This window comes from Dasypus novemcinctus, chromosome 2, assembly GCF_030445035.2.
Source record: "Dasypus novemcinctus isolate mDasNov1 chromosome 2, mDasNov1.1.hap2, whole genome shotgun sequence".
NCBI lineage: Eukaryota > Metazoa > Chordata > Mammalia > Cingulata > Dasypodidae > Dasypus > Dasypus novemcinctus.
The window spans coordinates 112839616-112854255 of NC_080674.1; the positions used below are offsets into that span (position 1 = coordinate 112839616).

General features: G+C 37.1%; 1 protein-coding gene across 1 annotated transcript in view; it reads right to left on the reverse strand.

Moving 5' to 3' along the window:
* Positions 1-14640, reverse strand: part of FBXL17 (F-box and leucine rich repeat protein 17) — a 574296-nt gene that overhangs the window by 356440 nt on the left and 203216 nt on the right. The gene's annotated exons all lie outside the window — the stretch shown is intronic.

Genomic DNA, 14640 nt, shown 5'->3' on the forward strand with positions numbered 1-14640 from the left:
TTAAACTGTTCATGTAATATTTTACATGGCAACCTAAATCTCAACATATGAATGACAACAGACATTAAAATCAAATAAATTTTATTGAGGCATCATAAAAATAAGAGATTGGTAATATCCTGTCTGTTGAGAAGGGAAGCTGTTAAATGTATTACATTATGTACCTACAATTTGATAAGATTATTCTAATATTGATCAGTTTCAGATATTTGCCTTCATAAGCATAATGCCACCTCTGTATAGGTTGCCTCATTTTTTAAAAGATGAAATGGAAATAAGTGGTTAATTCAGAGATTATTTTAGTGGTATTTTATCAATGTACTACAATTGTCCCATTATGGCTATGCATTTCACCATGTAGAAAGCAACATAAACCATTATTTAAAAAGTAAAGACTTTCTTCAAGTACAGCCTCCCCATTTCTTCATTTCTTCTACTTCTTTCCTGCAGTTTCCTGATATTTATTTTCCAAAGAAAATTAATAAAATCATTCACATAGGCAGTATGATCTTAATTATTCTCTTCAAATAAACCACATTTTCAAATAAGAATTTTTTGCTTAGTAACAGCAAAGAATTAATCTGGAGGCATGTGGTAGACCAAATAATACCCTCCCAAAGATAGCTACACCCTAATATGTTAACCTTATGTGACAACGGGGACTTTATAGTGGTGAATAAAGTTATGGATGTTGAGACAGGAGATTATCCTGAATTATCTGAGTAGGCCCAATCTAATCTCGAGTGTCCTTAAAAGCAGAGAACTTTTCCCAGCTAAGGTCAAAGAGGGGTGACAGAACAGGCGGCAGACATTCAAAGCATGGGAGAGATTTCAACATGCCTTACACTAGCTTTGAAGAGAAAGGGGGCCAGGAACCAAGGGATGAGGGTGCCTCTAGAAGTTGAGAAAATCTCTCAGCTTATAGCCAGTAAGACAAAGGGTCTTCAGACTAAATTGAATTCTGTCAGCAGGCTAATGGGCAGAACAGCAGATTTCCCCCTTGAGCCTCCAGAAAGGAGCAAAGCCACACTGACTCTGACTTTAGACAGTGAGATCTGTTTTGGTCTTCTGATTTACAGAACTACAAGATAATAAATTTGTGTTGTTTTAAGCTGCTAAGTGGGTGGTAATTTGTTACAGCAGCAATAGAAAACGAATATATGGCATTTGTAGCACCAGGGTCTCCTTACTCTGATAACTACAGACAATGCCAAGCCCCAGTGCCCAGAGTTGAGATGTTCTGGCTCTAAAACCGCACCCCAAACATGGCTCCTAATCCCTTTCCTTCAGCTCTCAACATGGCTAAAGTAGGCTGAATTAAACAAAACAAAACAAAAACAATAAATTGCTGAGGTATCTAAAGGAACAAAAGATGAAATGACCAGATATAAAATACAAAATCAACAGCAAAATAAATTTCTATAGTTTTTCTGAGCTCACTGAAATTCCTTTAAAGAATCAAGGGGCCAACACAATGCCCTTTGCTATGTTCTCCCAACTCCTGACATATCTTCATGTAGTGGACACGGAAGTTGAAGTCATCCACAGTAAGGTGGGCTTGGAGCAAAGCAGAAAGCTGTGAGTCAAGCGCCAAAGTTTTCTATGAATGAACTGGAGACGCAAGGAATAGAGAAGATGGCCATAAAATGGGAGACAAGGTGATAATGACAAATGGAGTGAGTCTCAAAGTCTATGTTTTATTTATTTGTTATTGTTGCTGCTAATTTTCACAAGAGACAGAAGAGTATTGCTCTGGAAGCACCCATGGAGAGCAAACAGAATACTAGTCCCACCTCTCCTGACCCTGAGGAAATAAACAGGTGGGGTCAGCATGATTCTAAGATGACACTCAATGCCTCATGCCCAATAATCTCCTCCTCTTGAGTGTGGGCTGAACCTTTGAATATGATGGTTTATTTTCCTCATAAGGCAAAGTTGAAAAGATCTTGCCTCATGCCCAATAATCTCCTCCTCTTGAGTGTGGGCTGAACCTTTGAATATGATGGTTTATTTTCCTCATAAGGCAAAGTTGAAAAGATCATGATCAGTTAACATGGGAGATTATCCTGGGTGGGTGCTGGGGAAGTCATGGACACACTCAGTGGCCGTCTCCTAGCCCTTGCCTACTCCCTCTTTTTTCCCTTTTGCATGTTTGTGAGCAGGTGTTCAGTATGTTTCCATTTTTGCTTATTTACATGCAGGTGTTTGGTATTTTCTACTTCTCAAGAGATCATAGGCTGCCAGTGGAGATGTTAAATCTCAACCAGTCCCAGCTGCTTGCCAGGGCACAGCAGTTGCTTGATGAATGGTTTTTGCTCATTGGCAAAGCTCCCTCCCTGTGGTGTATAAAAATGCAGCCCCTCTGGCAGCAATAGTGTCTCTCTTGTATGAGATGGTGTTGTGGAGCAGTTGGCCTCTCCAGGGGACCAACCATGATGGGATCTCTTTCCCTGCTCTTTTGGATCCTTTGTGTTAAGTCATAAAGTGGTCATTTGCTGAAAATATCTGTTGTGCCTGAGCTGGAGTTCCTACAACAAACCAGACAGCAATTCACTCCTCATGAGCCTGAACTAATCAGTTTGGCCCCTTAAAAAATGGTCTAGGGGAATGAGTATAGCTCAGTGGTTGAGTGCCTGCTTCCCATATATGAGGTCCTGTGTTCAATCTCTAGTACCTCTTGAAGAAGTAAGCAACAATGTTCTAAGAGGAACTGTGAGAATGCCACATGATAAGGAACTGCGAGAGGCTTCTGGATGTTAAAGCTGTCTGCAGCTGACTGCCAACAAGAAAATGGGGACCTCAGTCATACAACCACAAGAAACTGAATTCTTCCTACCACATAAGCTTGGAAAAGGACTCTAGCTCTGGAAATAAACACAGCCCTGGTTGACACCTTGATTGCAGCCTTCTGAGATGCTACTTACAAGAGCCAGCTGAGCCATGTCTGGATTCCTGGCCCATGGAAATAGTGAGATGACAAGAGTACATTGTTTTAAGCTACTAAATTGGTGGTAATTTGTTACACAGAAAGAGAAAATTAATACAAGAGAGCTGTAGGACATGCTGTATTCTGAAGAGAAGCCAGGATTCAGTTAAGACAAGGGAAATATCCTGAGCTGCTTTAAGTCTGAGCTTCACCATCCTCTCTTTAGACACATGGGCTCACAAAAGCATAGCATGGGATGATTGGTCTGTTCAGCCTTCTACTCTAGGCATACTTTCAGCTGCCAAGTAGTGCCAATCTTTGATGTGGCCTGTCTGGTTACCTATCGTGAGGGAGAAAGAAGAAGGGTGGGTGAGACAGACAGAAAGAGGGAGAGAGAGAGTAGCCTTGCTGAAATTCTCAAACCAACCCCCACTCATGGGAAGGGAAGATGGGTTCATTGGAAACATTTCATGAAAATATTTGCTCAGCTCCTGGAATTTATTCAAATAATTTTTAAAATTTTTTATTTTGGAATGATTTCAAGCTTTCAGCACAGTTGCAAAAATAATACAAAACTCATACAGAGAACTCCAGCATACCCTCAACCCAAATCCACCAACTTTTAACATTTTCCTACATTTTCTGTATCATTCTACCTATATATCCATCATCCACCTAACCTGACTATTCTCTAAACATTTGAGAGTAGGCTGGATACATTGTACTCCTTGAACACTATACACATTCATGTACTTTTTCTAAGAATAGCATATTCACTTATGTAACCACCTTAAGTACAGTTATAAGTGCAGGAAATTTAACATTGATATAAAGCTTACAGTCTATATTCTAAATTTTTATGTCCCAGTAATTCATTTTAGGCCTTTCTTCTCCATTATTAGATCCAGTTCAGGATCTTATACAGCATCTAGTTGTTATTGTCTCTTTAGTCTTTTTTTCTTTTTCTTTAGCTGTAGAAACATATATACAACATGAACTCCCCATCTCAGCCACTCGCATTCTTCAATCCAGTGATATTAATCACATTCACAATGCTGTGCTACCCTCACCACCATCCACCAGCAGAACTTTCCCATCACCCCAAACACAAACCCTGTACCCGCTATGCATTAACTCCCATTCTTCCTCCCCACGCCACATAACCTGTGGTCTACTTTCCATCTCTATGAATTTGCATATTCTAGCTATTTAAGTGTAATCATACAACATCTGTCCCTTTTTGTCTGACTTATTTCACCAGCATGATGTCTTCAAAGTTCATCCACGTTGTAGCATCTATCAGAACGTCATTCCTTTTTAGGACTGAAAAACATTCCATTGTATGTAAATACAAAATTTCATTTAGTTTTCATCTGCTGATGGACATTTGGGTTGTTTCCACCTTTAGGCTATTATGAATAATGCTGATATGAACAATGGTATACAAACATCTATCCAAGGCGCTGCTTTCAATCCTTCTGGATATATACAGATGAGTGTGACTGCCAAATCTCATGGTAGTTCTATGTTTAGGTTTTTGAGGAATCAGCAAACTGTTTTCCACAGCAGCTACACCATTTTACATTCCCATTTCCAATGTACTAAGGGTCCTATTTTGCTGCATACTCACCATCACTTGTTATTTTCTATTTGTTTAAATAATAGCAGTGTGAGGTGGTATCTAATTGAATTTTAGATTAGTGGCTAATGATATTAAGCATGTTTTCAAGTGCTTATTGGCCATTGGTGTAGTTTCTTTAAAGAAATGTCTAGTCAAGTCCTTTGACCATTTCTTAATTGGATTGTCTTTTCTTTGTTGTTAAGTTGTAGGAGTTCTTTATATATTCTGGTTATTATACTATTATCAGATATATGATTTCCAAATATTTTCTCTCATTATGTTAGCTGTCTCTTCACTTTCTTGATAATGTCCTTTGGTACACAAAGTTTTTTAATTTTGATGAAGTCTAATTTATCTACTTTTTTCTTTTGTTGCTTTTGCTTTTGAAATAAAGTCTAAGAATCCATTGCCTCATACAAGGTACTAAAATATTGCCCTATATTTTTTTCCAGGAGTTTTATAGTTTTGGTTCTTCTATTTATGTTTTTTTATCTAATTTGAGTTAGTTTTTGTATATGGTGTGAGGTAGGTGTGTCCACTTTCATTTGTTTGCATGTGGATATCTAGTTTCTCAGCACCATTTGTTAAAGTGACTATTTTTTCACTATTGAGTGGACCTCGAACTCTTATCAAAAATCAATTGGCCATAGATGTATGGGTTTATTTCTACACTCTCAATCCAATTCTGTTGGTCTGTAAGCCTGGCCTTGTACCAGCACCATACTGTTTTGATTACTTCGCTGTTTAATATGTTTCAAAATCAGTAAGTGTGAGGCCTCCAACTTTTTCTTCTTTTTTCAAGATGGTTTTGGCTATTCAGGGCCCCGTGCCCTTCCATATGAATTTAATGATAACCTTTTCCATTTCTGAGAAGAAGGCTTTTGGATTTATTTTTACTGGGATTGTGTTAAATCTGAAAATCACTTTGATATCTTAACAATATTAATTCTTCCAATCTATGAGCATGGAATACCTTTCCATTTATTTAGATATTCTTTAATTTCTTTCAGCAATGATTTATAGTTTTCTTCATACAAGTCCTTTACATATTTGGATAAGTTTATTCCTAGATATTTTATTCTTTTAGTTGCTACTGTAAATTGAATTTTCTCGATTTCCTTTTCAGACTGTTCCATGCTAAAGTCAATTGACTTAATTCTGTCAAGTCACATGCTTCCTATACATAACTTTTTAAAAAAAATTAGTATTTATTTTAGATCAGCTTCAGGTTTACAGAAAAATTGAGCAGAAAATAAAGAACGTTCCCATATGACACTCTCACACAAAACCAGTTTCCCTTATCATTTATGAACTGTATTAGTGTGGTACAATTGTTAGAATTGATGAACCAATACTGATACACTACTATTAACTAAAATCCATAGTTTACATTAGGGTTCACTCTTTGCATTGTACAAGTCTACGGGTTTTGGAAAACGCATAATGTCATGTATTGCCAATTACAGTATCATATAGAATAGTTTCACTGCCCTAAAAATGCCCTGTGTACTACCTATTCATCTCTCTCTTTCCCTGGCTCCTGGTAACAATGATCTTTCTAGTATCTCTATAGTTTTGCCTTTTTCAGAATGGCATATAGTTGGAATCATTTGGTATATAGCCTTTTCAAACTGGCATCTTTCACTTTGCAATATGCATTTAAGTTTCCTCCAGGTCTTTTTGTGCTTTCACATTTTTAAATACAAGTTAACTGTCTTTTTATTTGCAGTAATGTTTTATTTTTCACAAGCTTTTGCACTGGAGGGGAAAAATGGCTAAAATGTTTTTACTTATCAAGTTTTCTTATTCTTGATTGTGATGTGAGCCCTGGCAAATACAATATTCCCTCCTCACTTATGTTTCCTAAACTTTTATTTCCCATCTAAAAATTACCATTTCCTTAAACTACACTAGTTTTATAGTTGTCTTTCTAGGGCATTTTTGATCTCCATCCCCCCCACCAAAAAAAGGTTTTTATTACTTTTCCAGTAACAGGTAAAAAAGCAAACAGCTTCCTTTGGTTGCAAAAGGTTGGGCAGCTAGCTGGACTCATGACATGACAGCAGCCTTATGTCTATACCACAGCAAAATTAGAAATAACTACATTCCATGGACCCACAGGGCTGCTTTAAAATACTTTGAAACATGACTATTAAGCCTACAAATGTTAAAAATTAATTTTGCTATGTATGACCATATTGCATATGTGAATGGTTAAAAATAGTCATGTATAATTTACATAGAGCATCACTTTATTTTCCCAAATAACCTTTATTACAGTCACTAGGAAGATATAAGGGACATTGTGGTCCTCATCCTCATAGAGACCAGCCCTAATTTGGGAGAAGATACCAGCCTTCAGAAAAATTTTGGCCAGCCTCATAAATATCTCCCACACATGTCTATTTGGGGACCAAACTTTCTATGTAAATCCTTATATATATTTCACTTTTGTTCAGTATAAAATTATTCTTCATTAGCCAGAGGACAGTGAAAAGACCCTATGAAAGTTCAGTAGAGGAGAAAATTTAAAGTTTTTGGTGCCAGTTAGGTCCTCAGATAACTGAGGAATAGAGAGGTTTGAATAACTTACTAAAGTACAGATAATGAGAAAAGAGATGTTAGCAAATATAAACTATTTTATAGACTTGTGAAAGTCCAAAGGTAACTTCTTAAACTAATCTACAGCAAAAAGTAACAATTGCAGTGACTATATGTGATAAAACTCTAAATCTAGTCAATAGACTCTTGAGCTTTTAAAAATCCTGCATCCAGGTCTATACCTTGGTGCAAGATGGGACAAGATGCTGAGACAGGGCCACTTGTTGCTCACATTGCCTTGTATTTATTGATCACTTCTTGCTCTCCCAATGGAGCACAAGCTCATACACGAGGAAACAGGTTTAATTAACATTCAAATTCTATCATTCTACTGAGATTTTGAAGATATTTACTGTAGGACTCAATTACATCCATTTTTTTGTGAGCTGACAGTCACTGCCTATGCTCGCATGGCCTTGCCTGTGACCATTTTGGCCAACTCAACCTGATATGTGACAATATACAAAGGCAGTTCCAGGAGACTAATTCCCAGTAACTGGCATCATTGCAAGACATTTGTGTAGCACCTCTATGGGATGTAGCATTTTTATTCAAAATTCCACAAACAGCTCTGTCAAACTCATCACATTCCTTCCCTTGCCATGGGAATTTAATAATAGTGCCCTCTAATGTTTCATAAAAAAACTACCTAAAATAATCTTTCATTGTCTGAAATAAATAATTACATTTAGGGAACTGACATTTTAATTAAATTTACTTTATAATTCAGTGATAAGTCTTTGGTTATACAAATCACAGAGGATTTGAATAAGCAATGTTTTACAATCAAGATCTTCTAAATGCCTCACCCCAAATTTTAAACATTTTATAAACATTTCTTAAAGAAACCCATGTCAGAACATAGAATGTAGGTAATCAGCCTTCACTTGAATATTGCTTTTCTTGGTGAAAATATGACTTCTAACTAATTCAAGTTAAAGACTAAAATTAGTCAATGATTGGTATGGCCATGTACTTAAATATAAAATGAGGCACTACAATGTTACCTAGGAAACACAGGCTTGGAGGATTATAAAAAGACCTCAAATGGCTTCCAAATTTCCTTAAGACCCTGGAAAAGTACAAAATGAAACAAAACCTTCAGTTGTGCAGGTTGACTACAGTGAATGAACCAAAATAATAAGATTCATAGTACGTTGGTAAAAGCAGCATGGATATCCCCCCAGTTCAGGCAAAAAAATAATAATAATTTATGTGAGGTCAGTTGGATGTCATAATTTTTTAAAAGAATGAAAACTTCAGTATAGTTAAAATATGTTCAAACGTCAATTAGCACCTAGATTACACCTTGCTAGCCCTACAGCTGTTGGCTTTATTGGGCCTGGGTTTCAAAGCAATCAGTTGTAACCTTTAGGGAACAAAAAATCAAAGGTTAAGACAGGCTGCCTTGGAAATGAAGGGGCTACTGGGGCCATAGCTCAGCACCACACACTCAACTGCCAAGCACCGCCATGCTGCCAAGATGGAAATCAGGGGAAAGAACAAAGAAACCGATAAGTTGGAGAAAGGCGGCTTTCTCCGAGGAAAAGTCTCCTATTAAGGACGGGGAGAGATACTCAAAGAGAAAGGGAAGGGAGTTGGGGCATAGGTCTTGTATGTAAAAACTGAAAATAAGTAGAGAAACAAAGACCACTAAGAATGGAAAGGAAAAAGGCAGAGAGGAAATTTCTGTCCCAGACATAGGAAGGCTTCCACACTTGACAGGATCTGCTATCTATATTCAGAAAAGAACTTGGCTAGCCAAGGAAGAGAAGGAGGGGCATCTTTTCTGCTCATCTTCTGGATGAAGCTGAATCTCAGCGTGGTTAAGGCTGGCACTTGGGTACAGAAATGGTAATACAAAGCTAGATAAGCCACAGTAAGGCCATGATGTGGGCAAATCCTTCCCAGTACTTCACAGAACTGAGAACATCAGGGTGGGGTGGAAGTGAAATATTTTCAAATATCCTCAGAGCTTGGAAGAGACAATAGAAATTTCTAGTACTAACCATGAAAATAGGATTTCATGGTTTTGAAAGCTATCATGTCCACAGTAGCTATCATGTTAATTCTCTGGCACCCTCTCACTGTATTTCCTTCCAACCACTTCTTAATCATATCAGGCTTCCCAAAGCCAAGGCCTATTTGATTCTGCCGTTTTTCTCCTGGATCTGACATCTTTCACCATGTTATTCACACTCTTTAGCTTGCTAGGACAATTTACTACCCTGCTTCAACTCAGAGCTATCTTTACTAAGTCCTTCTTGAGACATCACCAGTTAGGTTAATCTTCCTTAAACAACCTTTACTATACACCAACTATGCAAAAACCTTTAGGAAAGAGAAAAACAGTTCCACTAGCAAAAAGAATTCCAGAGCCAACCTTCAAGGCCCTTCATTGTCCATCTTTACCATTCCTTAAAAATCTACTAAGCTAGCTCAAATTTCTTTCCCCAAATTCTGAGAAGTTATTCTCACAGTGCTCAGTTAGCTATGCTCATTAATTTAAAACTGCTCAAACTTCTTTCATTTTGCTCCAATAGCTTAGAAGTGTTTCCAATCCTCTTCCTTCTACTAATCAACTACCCAGTTCAAATCTCATCTTTTCCATAAAGCCTTCTTGATTACTTGAGAGAGAGGAGAAATTAGTGGGTCTTGGGAGTATAATATACTTGCCTTAACACAAATTTCTAACCAAATAGTTCCCAAGATATCTATGCTCGTTAAGTAGGAATAATTAATTGGCAACAGCTGCCAAGGTACTCATGCACAAACTTTCCTTCCCTGCTACCACTAATTTGGAGTCCCCTCTTGGCCTTTTCCATCTCTTTCACCTTCCTTTTCCTGTCCCCCTTCCCCCCCAACCTTCCTAGATAACTGCTCAGGACCAAACTCCCGTCACAAACATTTGAAATCTAAATTCTTATGCTGGTCCACATCTAGGTCTCTCCTGTAGTTGAGGTGCATTTTCATTTATTCCATCACTATCAGTTAAATGTTTCCTGAGTACCTTTGAAATGTGGTTGGTGCTGTGGCCTGATGGGAAAAAATACCACTCATTCCTGCCAAAGCAGTGACTCTAAACTTGGCCGCATATTATGATCACCTAGAAACATAAAATGAAACAAAACAAAAAATACCACTGATGATCAGTCCCACTCTTAAGAGATTTTGATTTAATTGGCTTGGGGTAGGGCCAGTCATTATTCTTTCTGAAAAAGATACCCAGGCAATCCTATCTGGACTGAGAATCACTTATCTAGGGTAGAACAATATTTAAACCAGTTACTAAAAGAGTAAAAATATTTTGTAAGGCTCAGCCTCTCAGTATTTCAAAAAATGCAGACAATATTATTTCATGTATTCAATACTATTTACTCTGTACTTATTATGTACACCTATTATGAACTATTCTAGCTGCTGAAAATAGAGCAGTGAATGAAGATAAAAATCCCTGAACTTAGAGTGCTTATGTTGGAATGGTGGCAAAGAAGAGACAATAAATAAAACAAGCAAAGTATACGGTGTGCTAAAATACATTAAGTGCATAGAAGAAAAATAAAGGAAGCTAAAGGGGAGTGGAGAACAGTGGAGAGGAGAGAGATGGGGTTGTAATTTTAAATAGGGCAGTCAAAGATGATCTCGTTATAAAGAAGATAATTGAACAAAGATTTTAGGTGGTGGGGGAGCAACAAAATTATGCTCTTCTCTGGGGCAAGAGTTAATACCAAGGTCCTGACCTGGCCTAGTGTTGTGGAGAATTTAGTAAGGAGCCAGTGGTGATGGAGGAGAGTGAATGGAAGCAAGACTAGCAGGACACGTGGCCTGAGATGGAAGGGTAGACTGCATGGAGACTCGTAGGCCACGGAAAGGATTTCAGCTTTTGCTCTGAAGAAATTGGGGAGCCACTGGGAGCCACTGGAGAGTTTTGGGCAGGACTGTGACATGATATAACTTATATTTTAAAAGGACCACTCTAGCTTCTATATCCAGAATGAAGGAAACAAGTTGGAAGTTGAGAAGTTGTTGAATTAATCCAATCAAGAAATATCAGTGACTTGGACCAGAGTGATAATAGTTGGAGGTGATACAAGGTGATCAGAATCTGGATATATCTGAAAGAAGACTTAAAGGAATTTCCTGACAAATAGGCTATGGGGCATGAGAGAAAAAGAGGAGTCAGGACCTTTCCAAGGTTTTTGGTTAGGGCAAAAGAAAGGTTGAGCTGTAATGAACTAAGGTTTGGGGAGGGGAAGGAAAAGATAGTTTTGTTTTGAATACATTATGTCAGAGATGCCTATTAGATACCTAAGGAGAGATGCCAAATAAATTTGGGCATCATAAGCAGATAAATTGCATTTATACTTATAAATTTAATATATAAATATATTTATAAATGTGCTCAATTCATTAAGTTAGCTAGGCACAAACATAGTCTTAAAATTTATCATGAATAAAAAATTAATTTCAATATACAGACATACATACCCACAATAATAAACTGTAAAACAAAGGTTCACCCAATTTGAGCAAAATAAATAAGAAATTAACACCTAACAAGCTAGCCAGGGTAGTTACAAGGCTGGCTTCATTTCCATAGCCTATCAAAGTATGACTTAGCCTTCACAGCTCCAGTGCATCTCCTACATAAAGCATTCTGGGATGCCCACAATTAGAGTAAGAGACTGCCCGCTGTATATCCACTGATGTCACTCATTCTTCCATCATGCCACATATTAAACATGCTGCATTACAATTTGGCCTAATTAAATCCATGTTCCTCCCAGTAGAATTAAAGGCAAACTAGTGCAGGTCAAGGACCAAGTCCTAGTCACCTGTATTTCACCAGTGCCTAAGATAGTACTAGGTGCATCAAAGGCATTTATTAAATGCTTATTACTGACTGAAGGAATCTGATATCTGGATGAAAACTTTAGAGATAATTTCACTTAAATGCAGGATCTGAGGTTCTGAAGCTACATGCTTTAAAAAATATTAATATCGTATTTGAACATAAGCTTCACTAATACATAAATATTAAATAATGAAAAGCAACATTCTCATTCCACGCAATTAAAGGTCATTTCAGAACAAGAAACATAATTAGTTCTCTACATATTTGTTCTTAAAATGCAGAACTTTTTTTTTTTTTCTTAAGCCTGTGTAAGTTGTCAGAATTCTGATGTGTGTGGCAGGAATTCTGAGTAGTTCACCAAAATTTTAATCACTGTCTTCTGCTGCAGAAATGTGAATTTGTTAATTGGATTTCTGCTTCTTCATGTACCAATTCAGAACGAATGCTCCACTCCTCCTCTTTCACTCTGGCAGGCAGCATAGTCTCTAATTGATTTTTTTCTAGGATTTTTCTTTCTACCAAATACTTTTCTGTTCTTCATATGAAATTTCTAGAACTCATAATGAACTACAAACAGCACTTAATATAAGTAGGACTGGGAAGCCCTGTCAAGTTTTTACCCAGCAGAAGAATCAGAACTTCTCTTCAATTGAAAAACATAATGCTCACACTCTTTCACTTAAGTAAGGAAAAAAGAGTCAAACCTTAAATAAATTAAGAGTAAATTAAGGGAACCAGACTTGGTTCAACAGATAAAGCATCCACCTACCACATGGGAGGTCCACGGTTCAAACCCTGGGCCTCCTTGACCCATGTGGAGCTGGACCACGTGAAGTGCTGATACACGCAAGGAGTGCCGTGCCATGCAGGGGTGTCCCCCGCGTAGGGGAGCCCCAAGCTCAAGGAGTGCACCCATAAGGAGAGCCACCCAGCACAAAAGAAAGTCCAGCCTGCCCAGGAGTGGCACCGCACGCATGGAGAGCTGACACAGCAATATGATGCAACAAAAAAAGAGACAGATTCCTGGCGCCACTGACAAGAATAGAAGTGGACACAGAAGAACACACAGCAGATGAACACAGAGAACAGGCAACTGGGGCGCGGTGGTGAGGGGGCAGGGAAGGGGAGAGAAATTTTTTAAAAAAGAGTAAATTAAGTTAAATGTGAATGCAAGAAAGGTGAGATTGCTTCATCTAATTGGTCTGGTTGCGTAGTTCTCTCTTTCATTTGCTCATATCAAGTTCAGATCTACCAAAAGAAAGAGAGAGAGAGAGAAAGAGACAGTTGGCAGAGATTTTGAACCAATTTAATTCACTCGCATCCATATACCACACCTCAATGGGCCAAATTTTAGAAAATATATTACAAATGAAAGTTTTACACCTGATTTTAAAAACTAGTAAAACAACTAAAATGTCATTAGTTCAGTACAAATATTTATCAAATTCAAGCCCAGTGCCCTGGAGATATTACACTATGTAGTAAAGCAAAACAGTACAAGTATTTTGCTCTTTATATCTAAACTTGATAAACTGAAAAACAAAGAAATGACATTTCTGACTTTGAATTTAAAAAACAAATTCTGGCATATATTTTTATTTTCTGGAATTCCAAAAATGTTACAGATTTGATGTATCTTTGCTTCAAAATAAAATGTCTTTTTTTGCCTCCCAGTTTAGAAAATGCAGTTGGGGCTTATCTTCACATCTAAATCTTATATTCTCGGCCTAAAGCCTGTGAAATTGGAATGATAAGTGATTTTACTAACCATCTTGATTTGCTTGAGCTTCCATTTTATCCAGGAAATTATAAAGAAAAGATGGAGGTTAACTGAAGCAGGCTGACATACCAAAGAACTGCAAAAATTTTATAACTGATTTAGATACTAAAACACTACTTTCTGATACAAATACTTGTAATGTGTAAATCTGTGCTTTCAACCAATTTTGTCTATCTATGAATTCAATTCAATTGAAATGAATTTTAAAATGACAGTATCTAAGGTAAATCTTTAAATATTAATTTACGATTTACTTTACTGCTGTGTACTTTGGGCCACTTACATCTTCTCACATCAGTAAAAAGCATGACCAAAATTTTTGAAAACAATATAACAGTATTTTCTAAACTGTCAGTCAAATCATACAAGATGTTTTCCCTTAAGTAACTAGTTCACAACGACTTATTTAGTCAAATGTTTGTAGTTGTTTTTTTATAGTTGCCTCTATGGATTGCCTTTATAGATTACAGCATTGAGAAAAAGTTTATATTTTATTCTTGATTAGATCATGTGTAAACTGTCCATAATGAAGCACCTAGCCCTCTAGTCTATTCTTAGGACTCACCATGGCCTTCCACAGCTTCATTATTCTTCATTGTCACCTAACTAGCTACCCTTATTGCACTAGTTACAGCTTATCTTGTCTGGGTTCAGGTCAGAAGTATTGCTAGTGGTAGTCTAATGAAGGGTCAAATCTAATTTAAATAGTATATCATTTGCAGTTCTCTGCTTTGTTCTTAGATCCCAGTTGTTTCAAGAGTGCCTGAGAGGAAATAAATATCAGTTCTATTCTCTTAAATATGTTCTCATGAAAAAAATTTTTTTTTAGTACTAATATAATGCAGAAGGTGTATTGG